Source organism: Anopheles ziemanni, chromosome 3, assembly GCF_943734765.1.
Source record: "Anopheles ziemanni chromosome 3, idAnoZiCoDA_A2_x.2, whole genome shotgun sequence".
NCBI lineage: Eukaryota > Metazoa > Arthropoda > Insecta > Diptera > Culicidae > Anopheles > Anopheles ziemanni.
In genome coordinates this window covers 12,961,514-12,983,335 of record NC_080706.1, presented here as the reverse complement: position 1 = coordinate 12,983,335, position 21,822 = coordinate 12,961,514, and positions in this window count along the sequence as shown.

The following is a 21,822-nucleotide window of genomic DNA, read 5'->3' as shown; positions in this document are numbered from 1 at the left end:
GCGTCCCGTTTCGAAACCACAATCCCGTATTTCTGTCGGAAAGTTGTTCGGAGGCCAAACAACCCCAACAACCACATTTCCACCCTCTCGAGGTGAAATTGTTGAACCGCTCCAATCAGACAGACACGGACGACGTTTTCACGGTGGCACCGATTGCGTTCGGTGTTAGATCGGCACTCTGCCACCGGAAAAGGTAACAACGGGGCTTCAAAGCGGCGCGGCGGACGATGGCGTACAGTTTAATTTTATTGAATTTTGTGTTTTCAATTGACTGTATCAATGCATCGTCGACGTCCGATGGACAGGCCGGACGGTGTTCGGCAAATGTCACCCGTGTCGTGCCCGCAGGCTGTCAGAAAAACCGATTCCCGGTCACACCGTTCCTCGACCGGGGACCGTTTATCTTGATGCTGTTGGAACGACTTCGATGGCCGCTCCGGTTGCATTGTTAGTCGCCGATTTGGCAACGGCGTTTGGCCGGGAGCAATCAAACGGCGTGAACCGTGCGTCCATATGCGGATAGCCGCGCGTTTCTGCGCACGCAAACATGCAAATGACGTAACCCAGTCGACCGGAGACGAAAGCCGCCGGCCAGCTTCCGTTCCAGTCGAGTGTCACTCGTTTGACAGACGGAACGATATTTTAATTTCGCCATTTAGAGCAAAACGATCCGGCCTCGGGCAGCGAACCGAACGGAGTGTTCCGTGTTTCACTCGAGTCGTTTGTGCCGGCGCTGTGGCGAATCGAAAACACAAATCAAGCCCTCGCCAATCCTTGCGCCAGGCTCAACGGGCCGAACGGAAGGAGAGTGTAATTGTGTTTTCCCACTACTTGGAAGTGATACGCAATCGAGAGGGTTGTTATTTTGTGGCGGTGAGATTTAGGAGGTCACGCGAAAATTGATGAGTGTCAAAGTTTTTCGGAACGCCTTCTCATTAGACCGGTGTGATTTAATCGCTCGGCGATGGAGTGAATTAGGATTCGAAATGATAAATATTTGTTCCTCTACCGGCCGACGGAGATCATTTCTTGTACAACAAGGAAATGTCTGAGAGTTGATCGAACTAGAACCTGGTGACATCACAATTAGTTTTGGATGTTATTTTTTTGTGATGATGATAAACTTTATAAATCCCAGAATCAATACTTAAACCGTCAAATTGTTCTTTCTGCATCAAATATACAACTGAAATTCAATTAGAGTCCTTTGCCGCTTGATGACATTCAGTTGGAACGGAAATGATTACGTAATCAAACCAATCACCTCATCGAAAACAGTTAGCTGTTAGACAGTGCAGACGTAATGCACCAAATGTCTTGCCAAACAAACAATCTAACATTATCTGACAAATCAGACACATAGTGTTTCATTATTGTCATCAATCTGCCACAACCGAACTTTATAGTGTTTACACTAAATCATTCAGTGATCATTGCAATTGTTTAGATATTATTTCGGCATCAATCGTTCGCTCAACGGCTGGCCGTCGGACGAGGAATCTTTTGGGTTTCTATAGATTTTCCAACAATAAACGCTCACCTCCATAGTTCCAAGGGTTTGCCAAAATTAGCGCTATAGTGCGAGCCTCAAATCTGATTTCCAAGGCCAGACTTAAGAGACCGGGGTTAAACCGTGTTTCAATAGATGGATGGGTGGCATGTTATGGCTCCCCCGATCAGGTGTTTTGTACATTCTATCGGCTCGGTAGCTGAAAGGTATATTTTCGAACACGCTGGGAAAAGCGCTCGCAACCCTGCGTCCGCTCGATTGCGGCATGAGTTTAAAGTGCACATCTGCACAATCGCAATACAATGGCCGGCCCCGGCAATGCTCGTCTGCGTCAATGCTAGCTGGTGCCCGATGCTTACGGTCGTGGAACAAAATAATCCTATTATAATGTTCGATAAATAAGCTCATCGCATCGCCGCTTCTGGGTGGCGTCGTGCGAATGAGCGCCGATTGCTCCTGAGGACGTCCGAGTGCCGGTATTGTTGTCGGTAGGGAAAATAGCGCCAGCACCATGCACATCGCCTCTGGCTTGCCAGCTTCACCCGATTCAAGGGGCTCGAAAAGCGCGAAGGGAGGACACACAACATAAGCCACCGAGCGCAAGAGGACAGGGAAGAGCGGTGCAGTGTTGGTGCGCAAACGCCTACGCAGGAGTTGACTCGTGCACAATTGCAGCAAGAGTAAATAAACACCCGCACACACGCACAGGACATGATGGGCTATTTAAGGTAGCAGCTTCATCCTGCAAACACTCTACTTCCGCATGTTCCCGATGCTTTGGCACCTCATCGAGCACGCAAGAAACACACATTTACCTTTCTTATTACTCGCGTCCGAATGCACTCGGTGCAGCGTTCGACATGTGGACTGAGCGGAAGGGAAAAAGGACACTGCACACATGCAAACTGGGTTCGATCGGCTGCTGGATATTAGTTCGGAGCTGGAACTAATTTGCCGGCGGACACACTGACGGCCACCGACTCACTCGAGCGAGTTTCCCTGGCTGGAAGTAAACACGTACATTGCTGCAGCCCCACGCAATGGCGAACAATAGGGCAGAGATAGGCGTAACGTTAGTCCATTGTACCACCACTCAGAGTTGCTATCGTGTAATGGCTCTCAACGTTCACACAAGTGGCCCGATCGGGACGAGCCTTGCTGCAATCCTCTGCCGGAAGCCGACCGATTGACGAGAACAAAACAGCAGGTGTAGCCAGGACCGTTTTACACATGTTAGCTGTCAGTTTCTACCACCAGTTTGACCCCTCCTCGGCAGTCTCCAACTCCTGACACATTCTCACTCGAAAGAGTGCCGCAAAGTCAGCGGCTTGCATATGCACCCGATAATGCAACAAATGAAATGCAACTATCATTGAGCAAGCAATAGAAAGATTCCGTTTTTCGATAAACTAACATCTGTCTGAGTATAAAAATAGAATGCATGAGAAAAAAGCACATGTTTGTGCTTGTAAATTCTTCTGTTGGCTCCAAGTAAATTTATCTACGGAAGAGTAAGTGTTATGTCGTTGTGGATTCAATCATTTGAACTTATTTTTCCCACCTAGTCCTTCAAAATAGGAACAAATTGGCTCAAAATGTAGCAAAATCCATATTTTGTAAATTTCATGTTCAAAATAAACATCATAAAAAAATAGTAGAAGAGAGTAGGTTTTTTATTTCGTGACAAATTTTTGCAGAATTTTACCAAATACCATAAAAGTTGATTAAAAATAAGTGCAAGTCGATTAAAAAGAACATAAATGGCGGTTAACAAAAACTGAATACTTCTATGTTAAACAGCACATCCGGTTTATTGAATCAAATTTACTATGTAAGCTTGGCGTAATTCAACCAGCATTTCCCTTCCCGTACTCCTGCTTCTGGTATTTTATGGACGTATTGAAATAAATTTGCCTCCCATAACGAGCACTCGGTTCACCCTTTCTCGTTACGGCATGCTCGTTTTAGAAGCCGTTAGCAAAAATACATCCACAGTGTGTTACGTTTCTTCATGGTTTTGACTCGCCCAGTTGCCAGCAAATTGCATCTACCCGATTGGATATTAACAGGAAAATTAATCGTCCAATTGTGCTCGGAAGACGCAAGCATAGGCTCGTGCGTGGACTAAAGTTTATGTGTCCCAGTAGGTTAACCATTCACCGAGACTAAGCCTACCGAGAAGGAGCTTGTTTCCTTTTCGTTCTGCTGTGGGATTGTTTTCCGTTCCTTTAATACGCCGTTGCGCCATCGCTCGGTTGTCTTGTTTTTCTCATGAAACGGTACACAAAACATGGTGATTTTGTTTTTCTTGAAATTGACATAAAGTTGACCATATTTCGCTGAACATTGTGATTTAAGATGTTTCAGCAAAGGAGGATGAGGTCGGTAGAGAAACATGTTGGCCGGTGACATTCCGTTCTCTTCTCGAGCCGGGCTCAAGATAAACTGTATACGCAACCATAAACTGTCCTATTACAATTCAAACCATCCCTGTAGTCAAGAACGTAATCATGTCGTTAAAAAGATGTGTTTAATGCTTCGCAACTTTGCTTTGGGGCTTCATCCATACGCTGCCAGGTTCGTTCTGATACACTTTACTGTTTGGAACAGCCATTCGATATCATGTTTTTTTCTTCGCTTGAATGTTAACTCGCTTGTGGATAGCCATTTAATCTATTTACCCGTGTTGACTCGTGGTCTAATGTCCTTAAGCACCTTTGCTTTCAGGATGGCAAAAGAGGTGCTCAAGGTGACGCACAGGAAAATGCGCCCCTCTTCTATCAATTCTTTCCAATAGAGCATTCCAGAAATTGTTCGGAGGTTTACGATACAAAAAAAACCCCAATGAACAACAGCATAGCAAAGCGTCCCCGCTGGGCCTCGAGCCGACTCTTAAAGGACGTGTTAACATAGCCATAAACCGTTTAAGTACAACCGACTTGCCTCCGGGCTCAATCGAACGCGCTCGCTGTTCCCCGCCAACACCGAGCTGCCAGAAAGTCTTTGTTTTTCTTCCGCAAAGACGTCCATCTTCTTCTCGTATCGGTAGCCAGGAAAGCGTCTTCGAAGAACGACTGCGGAACGCTCGCCACTTGTCCTTCGTTCCTTTGTGCCCTGTCCAACTTCCCGCTGGTGGCGCAAGAATTGAATTGTTATAATAATATCAATTATGTATCAAAGAAGCGATAGACAGATAAATAGATAGCGGCTCCTGACGCTGGCCGGTTTTTCGGAAACAATAGTACATACCAGGATGGAGTCGGGGCTGGGATAAAATGGTAGACCAATGCGTTTACCAGCTCCTCCTGGCGCTTGCGAGTGTCTCTTGTGGGAAAATATGTGAACCATCGTAGAGGACGGTGACAAGCTTTAGCACATTCCATTACGCTCCCGCACTTACGCACACTGTGCACACGTCACACATTTTGAATCAATTTTCTGTAAAGAAACTCTAAATTCAAAGCAACGCGTACATAAATTCCAGATAAACATACAAACAGAGTAATAATTGAACACACAAATTGAATGAATTGTGCAATCGTTAAGATAGACCCTATCGATTAATCGAAAAAAAATGTTTGATAATTGTTTCACTATACCAAACAAAATGCTCAAAATATGACAATGGCTCAAAAATATCACCAAAACCGATTGTGTTTGTCAACTGGTTTTTAAAAACTGCAGTTTTTATTTGATCTAACGGAGTTCCTCATTTTCAGGGTAATTATTAGGTATTTCACACTTCCTTGTGAAATTACAATTTTGAAAATACTGTGAACCCCCCAGATACTCTCCCAAACAAACTTGATTTATCACAGTATGACATAACTGTTAAAAAAATAAAATAAAGTGTAAAAATATACCGAAACCAGGATAACATCTTTTGCACACCAATTTAACGTTTTATTATTAACGCTTTGACCGGAAACGCTGTACGACGTCTTACAGCGTATCACTTTACAGACGACCGCACCAGCTTTTTTGGTGATGTAAACAAACACAGTTTGATTTGTATTCTATTTGTTTTTTTTATGTTGTTAACAAACATGTTGTTTTTTCAATTAACCAATTGAAACGTTCTTTGCACAATTAAAACGAAATGTCCACCACAACAGCGTTTCTCTTCCTAGTGTGAGTTTATCGAATGCCGGCAGGAATTTCCGCCCCACCACGACCCCGTCTGGCAAAAACATACACACTCGAACGAACGGCTAAAGTGCCGATAAGGATGAGACGCTTATGCGACAACCATCTTCAAGCCATGTACGAGCATGGCAAACGTAATGAAGCTTTTCCGGCTGGCCGGGGGAAAATAGGCCAGCGCGAGAGGGTGTGCGCATAAGTGTGGCTGCCAAAGGACAATCCGTTTGCAATCCGGTAAAACTTTACGCACGACACACTCGGAATGGCGCACCATTTTGAACGGACGAGGGTGGACGTACACGTGGGTGTACAGGGAGGAAGGGGGGGGGGGCATGCGTTCGAGTTTTCCTATCAATAAGCACACCTTTCCTCAGCGTTCCGCGGAATCTTCACCCTCGGCATTGAAGCAGCATTGATAGGCCGATGGTGAGATGGTTCGCTCATCCCTTTGACACTTTGCTCGAGTTCCGCAACCCACGTTTCCCTTCCGGAAGCGTATCGGAAGTGGCTGCCGAGAGCGGCAAGGAGGGTGGGACGAATGGAAGCAGCCGGCTGTTGAATGCTAGTCACGTGCGACATTTCTATTAGCTTATTCGCAACAACATAATAATACGGACTTAGGAAGGCAATTTCATTACACATGTAGCACTTTCCGTCGAGGACTCCGGGCGTTCCGTCGTTGGTGTTAGTTTCGTTGGGTGCGTGTTTGTGCCCCGGTAACAATTCGTGCTCGGCTGGCGCAAACGATAAGGCCCGCCACTGACGGCCAGCTCCCCCAAACTCCAACTTTTGCCCACCTGACTCCCAGTGGATCGTTAACACATCCCTGGCAGACTGGTGATATAATAACAGCTGTCAATTTGTTGTAACGATACTTCACGATCCACTTGTTTTTTTCCTTTTGCTACTTCTCGGATTTGGAACTTTTCCCATTTGAATGGGAAAATAATTTACGATTGGTTGCTTGTCTCTTCCCTGGTGGATACATTCATAAAATCGCTTCTTTCCTTCCTTCCAAACACACCTAGTATCTTTTCTAGTCCTCTTCCGTCTCTTCCTTGCTTTCTTATCACTAGCGCAAAACTTTTTCTTTCAAAGAAAGTCTCTCGATGTTTTTTATGTTTTTTAACATCACACTCCATGGCGCGAATGTTTGGGCGCATTCCAAACCTGCACCGAACCGATGTTAGATTGTCAAGTAGAAAAGTTTTCCGATAAACTGTTTGTTACCTCCCTATCCTTCGGCTGACAGTACTCATAAAAATGATACATTATCAATTGGCACTTGACTGCAAGCACTTCCGGCCATTACCGGTCCGTAAATGATTGGCAATAACCATCCGGATATAAAAATAACAAGATCAACTTGATTAGCTCTTACGGTACCGAGGAGTTTATCAATTCTTAGTAATGGATAACAAAGTGAAAGATATTTGATTACGACACATTGTAGTACTTGGGGTTTAATAGTCAAACACCTAACTAAATCGATAAAAAGAATAAGATCTGTAGTTAACAGGGTTGGTGTTGAAGCTCAACATCTTCATTCAAATATATCATTTTTGCAATCAAGTAGCCTCGTCTACGACTTATTTACGGTTGGTATTCGATAGCTTATCCTCACTTCATCCACCGTAGCTTGAGTTTTAACACCTTTCGTCTACTGTGGGATAAACTCATCCCGATGATTATAAATGATAAATCCCCGAGCGAGTGAATAACCTAAAGAGCCTCTGAAGATTGCGACCTCGTTTGGGATAATGGTGTCCAAGGTAATCCGCGGTAAGAACAACATCAAGTGGCGCCAAAGCTGAGATTAGAATCAAGAAATCGAGTAATCAAAACAATAACAATCAGACCAAAGTCCAGCAAGGCGCAACAGCGTAGACCGCAGGCCTCAAAACCGCAGGACTTGCCACCGTAGCCTAGCTGTGGATCTTTTTTCCTTTTCCTTCACCCGCACCAACCCATTCTGCAGGCGTGAGCGAACCCCATGGAAGTATGATTTTAATTCACCCACCCAACCCGCGTATCGCACCGTTTGTTTATTTGTTTATGTTTGCACAGCATTTTAATCCCGAAGCCAGTCCGCAGCGCGACCGAACCATTCGACTCTCGGGCGGACTAGAAGCATTTTCGCGACGATAATCAGATAAGAAGCTCACCTCGTGGTCTCACGGTACCCTCCGGTATCCGTTTTCGCGGCATTCACACCGCTGTCTGGGATTACATCGTTCCGCAATCCGGCAGTCGACGGAGGATGCGCTCCGTCGCGAAAGAATTGTGACGAAAACGATACGGCGGAAACTTCGTTATACTGGTGAAATGTAGAGCTTCAAGTAAGACGGATCAACCAACTAGAAGCAAGAATATTACAGTTTTTCGTCTTTTCCTACATTCTTCAAGAAAGGTAATTCTTCATGCTTACACATAACCGCTTCAATCTAGTGATGTAGCTTGCTGCTCTCTTTATTTTAGCATATTTTTATTTAAACAGCTCTTTCACCAAAAAATACTGCGAGAAGACCTTCTGTAATTATTGTTCTATAACAGCGTGTATGTTATAAAATGAAAAAATAAAGATAGTGCATTATATAACATTAACATATTGTAAGACTATTTCCAGATAACATTTTTCCTTTTATATCACACAAATTATTTCCTGGGAATTCTACAATAAAAATATGTACTGAATGAACATTCAACGCAACAAATGTGTGATCGAACATCTATATATATTTTTTATATGATTAACCACTCTTTGAAAACATAGATTATCAAACATCGTCCGAAAATTGCTCTACAACTACGATCATCGGCTTATATTGCAGCAACTTCCTTTCGGTATGTTGTATGAACAAGTATGTCAAAATTTAAAAAAAAAGTATGTTTAGTAATTGATTTAATTAATTCAAATAAAAATATGTTGTGTGGAAAGCTTGAAAGAGTTTACCATAATAAATGTTAACAGTAGGTTACAATCAATTCACCCATTTACGTTTAACATATTTGTCTTTAGTGAATGAGAAAAGTTTATCTATGACTGAACAATATTGTATCAATCGATGAACAATATGCTACCAATCCGCCGAAGGTAACAACCAAGATATTGAATTTAAAGATGTGTAGCGCCATGTCTACGACAGCAGTAAATAAAATGGAATCTGGACGGGTTTGGTGGACGAACTTATTCTCGGCCAAACTTTTGCTCACAACAATCCCGTCTTCCCACACAATCGTAGCACTTTTCCTTGCGGTTTTACCATTTGTGGTCAAATTCAATTTACTCGCTGTGCCACAGCTGTCCAGCGCTGACGTTCGCTCCATCGAGTTTGATTAGGACATAGGTAGAGACCGACCTGTCCGCCCCGGTTGGGGCCAGCTACCTTCCATCTGTCTCCGCCTGCATCTTAATCCAACGCTTCCCACAGTATTCCATTCCAAACTCTTGCTAACGTTCGGACAACCGCTTCCGACGACCGAATTAGGCTGTCTGTTTTTGGACCATAACTATGTCACCCTTTGTGGCAAAACTCTTCCGAATTTCATTACCAGAGCTGTCAGTGTGACACGGTTCGAAGCTGCTGGGGCTTGTGGGTATTTTTTCCGACAATTTTAATTGATAATTTGCGGTCACCGTAGATAAATGTCGGATCAATTACTCACACCAAGATTGACAAACAAATATGGATATTCATCCCTAAAAACAACTAAAGAGCTTTTATTGTGTTGTTGAAACAATTATTCTGATAACACCATCAACATAGGTGCCATCAATATAATGAAGAATTAATTTATTTTATTAAATGCACACTAGATTCCATGGGACTTCAACTGCCCGCAAACTATTCATTCATTTACGAGAATAATTTCATATTACAAAATTACGTATTAAAACAAGGTTCGCCAACATCATCGAAATAGTACCGCATACCATCCGAAGCGTTTACCGTTGCTTGCCTGTTGTTTCATATTAACCTCAGCTCGACGACCTACGCTGCGCAGATCCTGTTGCATTCTGCTGATCCTCATAGGGCTACCCTTCCTTCCGCCTTCCGCGTTGGCCAGCTGCGCCATTCAAAAACTTTGCTGCACCCAGGACATAATCCAACGCGATCCGCCCAACCATATAAATGTTCATTTCGGACAACATTGTAAACACAATGTAATTTGATAATGATGAAGTGTGGATGTTTTTCGGCAACTGTGTAAACAATACCCATGCCCCCGTGCCGGGTATCCTGCATCCCCGGGTGCAGTTTCCGGGCCCGCTTTTTCTCGTGCGAAATCAAATTGGCAAAGCGGATGCCACCGGAATGCTAGCACCATCGGAAGGGAGAATGGGAAAATGATTGCAACCATTTTCACGCTTCGCCCACTGCTGGCCGATGATGTTGACGGACCGCATGCGACTCGATACAGTCCGTAGGTCGCTCTATTTTCAGTGTATGTGAATGTTTGTCCGCCATTTGAAACGCGGTGAAGCACCGGGAGACAAGCGTCATGCTCCAAATAAAGTTTTATTGCAGTGCCTTTTTGTGATTAGACAGCGCACACTGGCTTGTTTATCTAGCGTTCGTTTTGGTGCGGATGTGGAAAATAAAATGGCACGAAACATGTTTTCACCACAATCCCGTTAGAGTCCGGAGCCACCCAGCCCGCTTGTTGACGTATGATGATGATGATGCTGATGCCGGTGTTTATGATGATAGGGATTTGGTTGTCGAGAGCCTTTTTACTCCAAGCCAACCAATTCCGAAACAAACGAAGTGAAACATAAACTATTTGCTGCTAAACTGTGCAGTCACCAGTTTGCGGGCAAATTCTCGCACGAGTTGTAGTGCGGATTAGTCTGCAAGACACCAGCCGGAAGGGGAAGATCAAATACTTTTGTTGCAAGCTTGAAAAGGCCAAGTGGGAATTTCATACTTTGGAAGTGGAATGTTGGATGATGGAGGATTTGGTAAATCGTTTGATTTGAGTTATTCATCTGTGAAAACACGAACACTGTCGTGGATCAATTACGCTGTTTATGGAACAAACACAAGAAACGGCTTCCGTTTGGCGTTAATATATTTCTATATTGGACGTGTACACGCAGGGTTAACGAGAAAATGTATAACGACGGCATGGAGTTTAAAAGGCCAAACAGTAGCGGAAAGTCGTGGAAATACCTTAACTTGCTGCAAAGCCTAATTTTTTATAGTGGACAAGCTGACCCAACGAACTTCGCCTCGTCCCATATTAACAATACGCTTATATTGGAATAACCAAGTATTGAAACTCAAGGGGGGCTTTATAGATTCGGTGCATGAAGATGTCGACACATAACAATAACAGATCCATCTTTAAGTCGCGGCATATCCGACAAATCCAAAGAATGTTTTAAAAAAAATTCCAGTTTTTCCATTTTTTTGTTCAAAAGCGATGTGAAACATCTTCGGCTATGTCATTTTTATGCGTATCTCACAATCAACGGGACTTTTTATGGCTTCATCGAAATAATCTTTCTATTAAGTATAGACACTTTAGTCCTCTCCTTCAATGCCAAAAAACGCCATATCCCATCAGGCGACGTACTTGCAAACTTATTTGATAGATTTCCCTGAACTTAAATACTCAAAATTCATAAGTGTTTAGCAAGAAAGCTCTTTCTGTCACTCAACAAAATACATTCAACGTCTATCTGAACCAAATATACGTGATCTAGGCGATCGCTTGTTGATTATCCGAGATGAAATTATTCGATGATCCACGAATTCGGACTAATTATTTGTCTCAGTTGTAATCGGTATGGGTAAGAAGGAAAAAATCCCAGAACTTCTTTAAGATTGGCCAAGCGGTTTTCTTAGTTTAAAATATACATCGTATATTTGGTTTGATTTTATGGAAAATGCAATTTTCACAAATCTTTACATTATCCGGCTTTTCTTAGACAATATTAAAGTTGTCTTTTTTTAAACCTTCCATGAATAAAAACTAACAAATAATCAAATTACATCGTCAAGATTTGCTCAGCCGATTTTGAGTTTTAGCGTTAAAAACAAACAAACACTCATTTTTATAAGTTTCAATATTTTTATGGAAAAAAGCATTTTTCGAGTTTTCTGGGTTTCTGGCTTTTCTTAAGGATTTTTCTAACTTGTATTGTTTTTATTGGGCTAAAAGAAACAAATCATCAGAAGACTTTGTTGGGATAAGTTCAACCATACTCGTCAGAGAAGGTTATTTTTTTTATATGGAAAAAAGCCGTTTTTACTGAATTTTCCCATTTTCCGGCTTTTCCTTGGGAATTTTCAGATTCTCTTTTTTTCTAAACCTTCCTTGGGTAAAAAGGAACAAATCATACGAAGACGTCATCAAGATTGGTCCAGCCGATTTTGAGTTTTAGCATCACGAACATACAAACATTCATTTTTATAGATTATAGATAGATAGATATAGATATAGATATAGAGAAGAGAAGAAGAGATGTATGAAGAGTTCCTCTAGAATTTGAACATATTGTTTATCGAAATCATTTCAAACGGAATAATTAAATTGCCCCAATCTGTGCTTGTTTGGAATTAAATTCATGCAGTAGATCAAGAGAGATTGGCTATTCTTCGTTTACACTTTTAATTCCTGGTGCCATTAAAGCGTATAGGACGGTTCTCTAACGAACTGTATCTTCTTACGCCCCAGGATCTTCTACCAGTTAGCAAACAATCTCTTCCAATTGGTCTGCTTGTATGGGGTTTTGATTGCTAATAGTTTGCTGGCCATCGGCTCATCTGCACTGTATAACATGTTGGGCGCCGATGCCCGAAGGAGTTGTGAATCTCAACATAACATCGAGCTGCGAGAAATTGGTCTGACGTAACGTGAAGCTATAGCCTGTACCATGTGTTATTGTGGTTATTATTCCATTATGCTTATAGACCAACTTTTCCCCGAGATTGTCGATAAAGAACACGTGAAAAATGACTACGTAAGCGGGATGCTAACTGTTCCGTTCAGCCGCTCACAGCCCTGTGCCGCCTCGTTCGACTGGAAGAAGTGAACTCATAAATAGTTTGAGCATTGGAACAAACTTCTATAAGTCTTCTTCACTCCAAATCAAACCCGATGGCACATGCCAGGCTCTTGTTCTTGCTTTTCCTTCCTCCGTCGCCTACTGCCCGCAGCTCACATGCCCCACGTGTGTGTGTGTGTGTATGTAAAATGTTCCGCCCATCCAGAGCACGCATCCGCACATGCTGCTGATGCGAACGATGAGTTGAAATATGCAAATCGACATCCGGAGACTCACGGAAATCCGCAACTGGCCAAAGGAAGGACGATATTCCCGGCAGATGTGGGAAATCATTTGTAAGCTTTTATATCATATTTAAACCGATCGTTCATCCGCCCGATCTTCCCACGGTAACCCTTCCCTACGGCCAACCACTTGAAGAAATGGAAAATCATTGCAAGGCTTGGAGCAACGACGATTGGACGAACGACGCCAGAACGATCGAGAAAACTTCCAAACCATCGTTCGGTTTGGCAATGTGGGCCTTTCAGGGTGGGAGGGTGTTTTTTTCCAATGCCAGCAAAACCAGCCGAAACCGGTAGCCCAACTGATGGTTTTTGCACGGCCTTCTGACGATTAATCAACATATGGGATACCATTCCTTGTGACACTTGCGATGTAAGCTTGAAGCAGGCTGTTACAATTTGACATTCTAGCTTACATTCCATATTTCTTTATCGAAATATTGCAGCCGTCGGCGGAGAAACATAAGAAACACCATCAAAAAATCAAAATCATTTCTATCAATATTGCCAAATATTGGGTATAAGAAAAAAGCCAACCTACCGTAAGTCAAGAATTAATAACGCTAATCCTGCTTTTCAAATGGACTGCATAGTATTGTTTAAAAATAGGGTACCTCTCCAACACGACGAGACAAGACACGTTCAGTTAAATTTTCTTTCTTATCAAACGAGAAGCATGCATTGAACGTAAGAGTGTACGGTGAAGATAGTAGATGGTCAAATTTCCAAACAACAGCAGCATGGGAATGGACGTTGGCATCCCAAATTTAGCCTAACCGCCCTCTCGAACAAACCCACTTGGGAGGGTTCAGACGTAAACGATGTAGACATAACGTATCGCTGAACAACGCAAGTAACCAGTTATCTAGAACTATTTTCGTTCAATACTTGTTCATGCAGCTACAGTTTTTTCATCAAGAACGTGTCCAGCGTTATAGAAAGTAAACGTTGCAATTTTTTGTTTCACTGTTTTGAAATCTAGTTAATTATTTTCTTTACAATAGAAACAAAATGATTGGAACATTCATCTTTTTTACCGGCATCCACAAATCAAAGCATGTAATGTTTCAGAGCGCAGTGTAACGCTACCACATCGTAGTCCTCAGCGATGTCATCAAGTAGCAACACCGTTCTCCCATCCGGGCCGATACCTTTTTGCAAATGTAGAAAGGACCTTAAATCTATCAATTTAACGCACTGTAATATGGAATAATCCTTGAAATCTAAAACACATAAATCTAGATGCTCACTTGTTTCACTCCGATCGCATTTTTGGGAAAAGAATGTAAATTCTCTTACTAAAGAGAGACAAAATTGTCAGAACAAGAAATTATGAATTATCATTGCATTTGAATTAAAATACATTAATAAAATATATTAATAAAGTATAAAACCTTAACATAGAAATAATATAACATCAAATCTATACAACATTATGCTCCAAAATAAATAACGTTCTAATGTCGTTAGGTTACTTCAACAACATTTCTGTGTACCAAAGTTCATCTATTTTTCAAGTAGTTGTGCAATATCCGCTTCGGGGCATCGACGCCGATTACAGTTCAATCACGAGGTTCAATAGACGGTTATTTAACACCATACCTGCTCAGGGATGCAAACACAAATCGCATACAAATATGGCCACCTTAGCCCTTGCCCCGTGTAACACGTCTCCCTCCAGCAAACGACTGCTTTACGCAAGCCAAACAATGGTGCACTCGGTGCCCAAAATGTCCACCGACGCAAAGATACGTACGCAAAATCCCAGCTCGCCCCGGTGTGGCGTCCGTCCGCTGGTGCCGGAAGTACCGCGCGCCCTTTCGCATCCACGCCGATAGGGAGCGCTGCAGGCGCAAAGCCTTTATTAAGCCCCGGCGGCTTCCCGAAAGCCCCACTCAGGTAGTAGTCCACCCAAGCGCCGACAGTATTGCCTTTGTTAAGTCGAGTGGATCGTTTAATTAGATTTTGATTAAAGTTTTCAACCGACGTGTGAAGCAGAAGATAGTGCCGGGCCGTGGTGTTTTGATGTCGCTAATAAATAGAGCTGTACGCACACATGCCTCCTTTTTCTACACGCATCCATTCCGGCACCTTTGTTCTATTGCAGCAAAACACCTTAAAGGTGACACTCACGTTGTTGCTAACTAAACTAAAATGCGTACGTCAAGATGAATCCGCCTGAAGAAGGAATTTTCACAATGTCTCGTCATTTCCGCTCTATCGCGCATTAATGCTGCCAGCATTTCCCGAATGCCATTGCCCGATTTTGGGCATTTGTCATGGCGACATAAAGGACGCACCAATGTTTATGAATTCCACAGCCACCTGCATCCGAAAATAGCCAATTGGAAAAGGATCGCTTGGATCCGGCTTGGCGCGTCAAATAGAGAGCCATTTCGTCACCCGTGAAAGCGGATCGTTGGGCCGAAGTATACCGAAACATACATAACAGTTTCCCGACACCGGCAATTTAATGCCGAAACAATAACGCTCCGAACAATGGGGCGCTGTGATAGAATGGAAGGATTACTATTGGTGCTCGTAAGAAAAATGGTCGCTTTATGGGACGCGATTTATATCACGGCAACCGGTATTGTTCAATCGGTGCGTCATTGTTTTCGCCCCGTGATGGATATCACAGGCCGGCCTTGTCGGGCGTGTAATTCTGTATAATGTTTCACTTGGAAAGGGCAATTATTTCGTAACGAGTGCGTGCCAAACAATTGTCGCTTCCAGCGAGGTTTCTGTTGCCGGAAGATCATGACCCGATCATCGAATCATTATTGGGGAAATGAACGGATTGTGGCAGTTCTGTGCTGGGAAAAATTGGGTAATTGACACTTATCAACCCGACAATAGGGAGGTTCTACTAATCAGCGTTATTTGTGCTCGCTTCAGTTCTCAAACATTAATTAATGACAGGCCTTACAGCCTAACAATTATAAACACAGTTATGTTGCATTACAATACACTGATCTATCATTTATTGTTTTAATGTTTTACCTTCAATCAAAACTAAAGAATACGGCTACCCATTTAGCTAGCTTTGTTGGTTCATTACTTTTAATTCAAACCAGATATCATCTTTTATTATTTATGACATTCCACTCCTGTAGTTGAAAATTCCAGTATTTTTTTAAAATGAAATAAAAACGAAATACTTACTTCCGCATTTATCAATTATTGTAGTCTAATAAAGTTGCTGTATTCACATTTATGCAATAATAAAGAACATATTTGGCGAATGTTCGTAGCAATTCGACATTTATTTTGCTCAAACCTTTGGCCCTTTTGCCAATCAGCGTACCTATTAGACAACGGTAGGATTAGATTCGAAAAGGCTTTGCTAATTAGACTGATATGCGATTAGATTAATGGTCGGCAAAGATCGGTTGTTTGCTGCCCGACAATGTTATCTAAACATTTTGTTCATCACGGTTTTATTTGTGACTACGGTGGTACCTTGTATCGAAACGTTACAATCCATCCTCTATCCTCTTTCATTCTATGATCCTTTTAGATATTTCATTTTGTTCTGGACACAATTTTGTGTGAGGACATCAAGACTTTGGCAACGTTGTTGATGTGGATTGATGTTTTTAGTCAGATAATTTAGAAACTCACATTTACAAAAGTTTCATATCTCCTATCAGAAAATCATTGAAATTTAATTTCATGTGTTTTATTCGCGATTTCGAGTTGTTTTCATAATCCTTGTCATGAGTTTGCTAACTTCGTGTCAAACTTAAACTGTTTTAAGTAGTCAAATTTCGTTTATAAATTCCTTTTTTCTATCAAAATTACATGAAATAGTTTGTTCAACAACAGTTTATCCAACGGTTAACTGAACAAACAACAAACAGGGCATACAGTTTCGTTACCATAATGTGAAAATAACCAATACCTCAAAATCTGTAATATCGCGAGGGCATACCTCAACTTCATGATTTCCCATTTAAAAATCGATACCTTCGAATCGGCATTATTCTAATTTCCTTCCCACCCCTTGCAAAGCGAAGAAATCAATACCTTTGCCAAATATTGATTGAGACTTAACCGTGGACTCGTGTTCTCCTGCGTACCGCTGAAAATGGCGCTCAAACAAACTTCGGTACGCGGACACTTCCGGGCACGCAAAATCGTACTCGCACTTCCGGCCCAACAAACGCGCAGGGAAAGGAGGGAATTAAAATTTAACGACCTGTACGTATTCAATGCTAATGCCTTCCTCCCTGTGTGAGGATGTGTATGGAGTTGTGTGCTTGTGTGTATGCTTCCCCTTTTCCACCGGTCCACGGTCGCTTTTCCAGGCTTGCCTTCAGCTGGCGAATCGGTACCGAAAAATTTACATTTCACTCCATCACGGCGTAGTCTCTCGCTGGTTGTGCACGAATCAGACACACACCTCAGCCTCTGCCCTTGCCCTTTCCATACCTCAGCCCTCGGCAGCTTCCCTGGCCCGACACCGAAAGCGCGCCCGCCGGATAATCAAGTGATAAAAATGAAATAAAATAATTGGATAAATCAATTATTGATAATTTCATGAAATCACATTTCATAAAATCTGCTGACCCATTTGGGCCGCCGCTCGAGGACGTGCCCCGCAGGACGCGGCGTGTCGGTTCGTCTGGATAGCCACCTTCCTGCATCGCACCTTCATGCACCGTGCGGCACCATGATTACGTGCGAACATAAAAATCCCCGAAAGGCCTTGGTGGAGCAAACAAAAACACGCACTCAAATGAAATCCCACTACTTCGGGGAATTCTTTGCCTCTCCTTCTCACTCCCCCATGTCTCTCGTTTTCCATCGACCGGAACTGGCACGGATGGGGCCGTGGTGTCTCGTAATCATCGACCGTACTGATTACTGCACAGGGTAATGAACGAAGAAACGTGTTGATCGCCAGCCTGTTTGATGCTGAATGCCCCTGGATCGGAGTGTTCATTTCCATTCTGGACACCATGGACGATGGAAAAACGGTGTTTTTGGTATAACTTCGTAGGTTCGAATCGCCTCCGTGTGCACCTGCCATTTGCACCAATTTGCAATGGAAAAATGTGTAAGCTTCGGTTTTTCGTGATTTTTACTTACCATAAATTCAATTTGAGCATTCGTACCGAAATCCGGAATGTGCCGGAACCGGCACTTCCTTTTCTCCACCGGTAGCCGTACCCTCTCTCTTGCCACATTTGTGCTCCCTCCTCTTCCTCTTTCTGGGAGCAGAATTTGGATACACTCGTCACAAATCCCCAACGATCGAACGGCTTCCACACATCGAAACGCATTAATGATTTATGGATCGGCAGGGAATCAATAATGCAGCCGGTAGCAACTGGCAACTGCACGTCGCTGTGTGAGTATATGCTTGTGTCAGTATGGCTGCGTGTCAGTGTCGATGGGGATCTCTGACATGGTGCACTGGATCAACTGCACTCCGTCGAATTGCATTCAAGCAAATCCCAAAAGAAACTCACTCTGAACCAGTTCGCCCACAATGACAATACGATGCTTAATCATGTTCCCTTTGGGGGCAGATTTTGTGCTCCGTTCATGGCATTTTTTTTCACACTGCAATGACGCTCCAAGCTGGCTGCAGTTCACAAGCAACAAAAGTAAACACTCTTCCCACTACAAAAATCTTTTGGCACACCATTAAGTATGCATGAACTGATTACTTGTGACAAATACAAATCCTTATACATACTTATGCAAAGGAATGTTTCCTGATCTCATTTTGTGAACATCATTGAATAGTTCCGTTTCAAAACAAAACCTATCGAAATAGATTTAAATTAGCACAAAATCATTGTAAGGTTTTTACAATTGCAACGATGTTGTACTGACGATTGTACTGACAGTACGACAATGCACACGGTGGTACCCTACTAAAGTTTAATAATTAAAAGATTGTCGACACATTAAAGTCAAACATATTCGTACCTAAGAACATTATTAGTATTAATACAATTTTAAAGTTCTTTGTGAATGAAGGATTAAATCTAGAACACCAACTAAAACATTTATTATTTTATAATATTAAACATAACATTCGCTTTATGATGTTTGTAATACTTTGTTGCCCTTAGTACCTAGGCTGATTAAAATTATTCATCAAAAATAGTGTTGCCAAGACAGGAAGGTTATAACAAAATGAAAAAATCGAATGTTCAAGTAACGATCACAATCTGCTTAATCGAGAAGAATCCTCGGGGGAGTGATGATCGTTTGTACTGATTATAACATAACGACCATTTATTTCGATGAAAACGATTAACAAATGTATCCAATTTGCCGAAAATGAACGCAAGATGACAAATTAAACGATGGTTAAATAAACAAAGCCGTATGTGATTCGACCTTATTTCTTGGAATATAAGAGCAATCAAATGCTTAATATAAAAAAATATTATTGATGTAAACGTCTTTACAAACATCAACACTGCAGGCTATAATAAATTAGATTCGTTTTTCATTTTTTCGAATCGTACTCCTCGAACAGGATTGTTTTTCTGTCTGGTAAGCGTATTCGACAATAAGAGATTTCGCGGGAAGTTGCTTCTGCAGAAATGTAAATAAATCTCTTCCGACATGTTTTCTTGTTCGCAACAGAAAACAATGTGTTACACGCAGCTTACATCGAAGACAACAACCACACACCCTGTTCCCACATTTGAACAAACTTCCCCACGGGCGAACCCCTTCCCGACACGCTCATCACAAAGCTCGTGAGTCGTGAAATGTATTTAATGCAAAAGTCAAAACCACTGCGCTGACAGACAAGCAGCCGCACGGCATCGGGCGTGACTGGCGCAACAGGATACCAATCTTCTTAGTATTTTCCTGCAGGAGTGCCCGGCAGGCATGTTCTCGTGCGTCCACGGTTCCCAGCAGCTTGGGAACTGTCACAGGTTGCTCGCTGCGGACGGCTTTGTCCTACCCGAGGCGCCCTCGCCCGGTACCAAAAACGCAGACTCACAAACATTCATCCCCCAACCGACCGAGAGCGGTGTCCTGTGAAGTGATCCCGGTGTTGTTTCGAAGCATCCCCTGGTACGGTGGCACGCTGATTCTTTGCTACTTTGTGACGCATCTGTGCCTTCCGGCAGGTGGGAAAGATTTCGCCGACTCGCCGGCGTGTCTCAACAGGACTTCGGGCAGGGTCTTGGCATCCGGGAAAGAGGTAACCAGTTTCTTCGGTACCAACCGCGAGTCCGCCATCGGCGGAAGTTAGCTACATCCAGCCCAGGAAGATACAAAGAAACACATGCCACCCGAGGAAAACCTGTAGCGCCGATTCGTGGCAGTGTTTCACCTCTTGTTCCGCTTCGTCTAGCTTGAGGATTGTGTTCAATTTAAACAAATCGTCCTTCAAATGACGTTGCCGATGGCAAATAATCTGAGAATGGTGACCTGGAATGTATAGATAAATACATTAAGATTTCTTAAATATGTTAGGTTAAAGTTTAAAAAAAACAGATAAACATAAATAGAGGAAAATAAACCGTTCTACTCTTAGTTTTTGATAAAAATTAAATGTTTTTAGTTTGTTTGGAGTTTTAGTTCGGAAAATAAATTTACACTAAACAAACATGCATCATTCGCTTTTCATAAACGAAAGATAACGAAAAGTTAACAAGAACAGCAAACATATCCATCGCTGTCCTTCAATTTTTTATCGTTGGCCAAACCCACCTTTGCCACGCTCGGAAGGAATTATGTACATACGTTAAAGAAACCAGCATAATTTGCCTCGAGGCACGCTCCCTTCCAGCTGGCAGCTGGGTGTATTGCCCAGAATCTATCACATTTAGCCACATAACATAAAACTTTTCAACTGTTTGCATTTCTTATCTATCGGACATTCTTCCGAACGTTCGAGGTCTTAGTTTACCCTTCGGTATTGGAAAGGAACACAATTTTTGATTCTCGAGACGGTTTATGTTATATTTATTTCATTTATCTTTCTTCTAGGTACTCTGAATTACAAATTTGGTGCTGCAAAAAAACGTACCGTAGCATTTTTACAATGACTAAAATTGATTTTCGATGCTTGCTGATAGCAGCGTTTCCCAAAATTTCGAATTCGGTTAAGCATGGAAGATTATCAGAAGGAAAGAAAGTATCGATATGTCAGCATTCCCTATCGAACGTTCAGCATGGAGCGATACACAATTGTGTATTTAAATGTGGAATATCGAAACGTTCAAAAGACCGAACCTTTTCCCTTCGGCTACAGTGAGCCATTTCTACACAATCTGTTGCATTGGCATTTGACGGCGAATATAACAAATCGTAAAACTAATGTTCCGTTGTTGCACTTACCAATATCTTAACCTTCGTGATCTGTGAAATGCAACTCTTTGGTTTTGCACTGCAGCATATCTTTCATAGAGAAGTTTTCGGAGTCAAAAATGTTCCAGTCTAGCTCGTTCTTTATGTTTTTTACAAGGCATCAAACATTTCTATAAGCCTTCCAAATTTCGCCAACTTTGCACATGCACACACAGCGTGTATTGTGCTTTTGCTTTGCAGGGACTTCATACGATGAGTCGATGGCTTCCAATAGACGGTGGTGAGAGTTTTAGTAAGCTGACTTTATCATTGTGTTTCCAAGCTCTAGCGCGTCAGCCGGAGTAGATGGACAAACTTTCCCAATAAAAGTCCCCTTCAACACTGGCCACAGCGTTGTAGGTCCGTTAGGGCTGCATTGTGGCTAGATTGTTTTGGTTTTTTCATGGTCAGCGATACTTGGCAGAACAGATGGTCTTTTCGTGTACAGCGAATGAATGGCTGGGGTTTTTCCTGGAATTATCTTGACAGCGGAATGTAGTTTGACTTTTTTCCGCATTTTTTTGCACGATGAATAA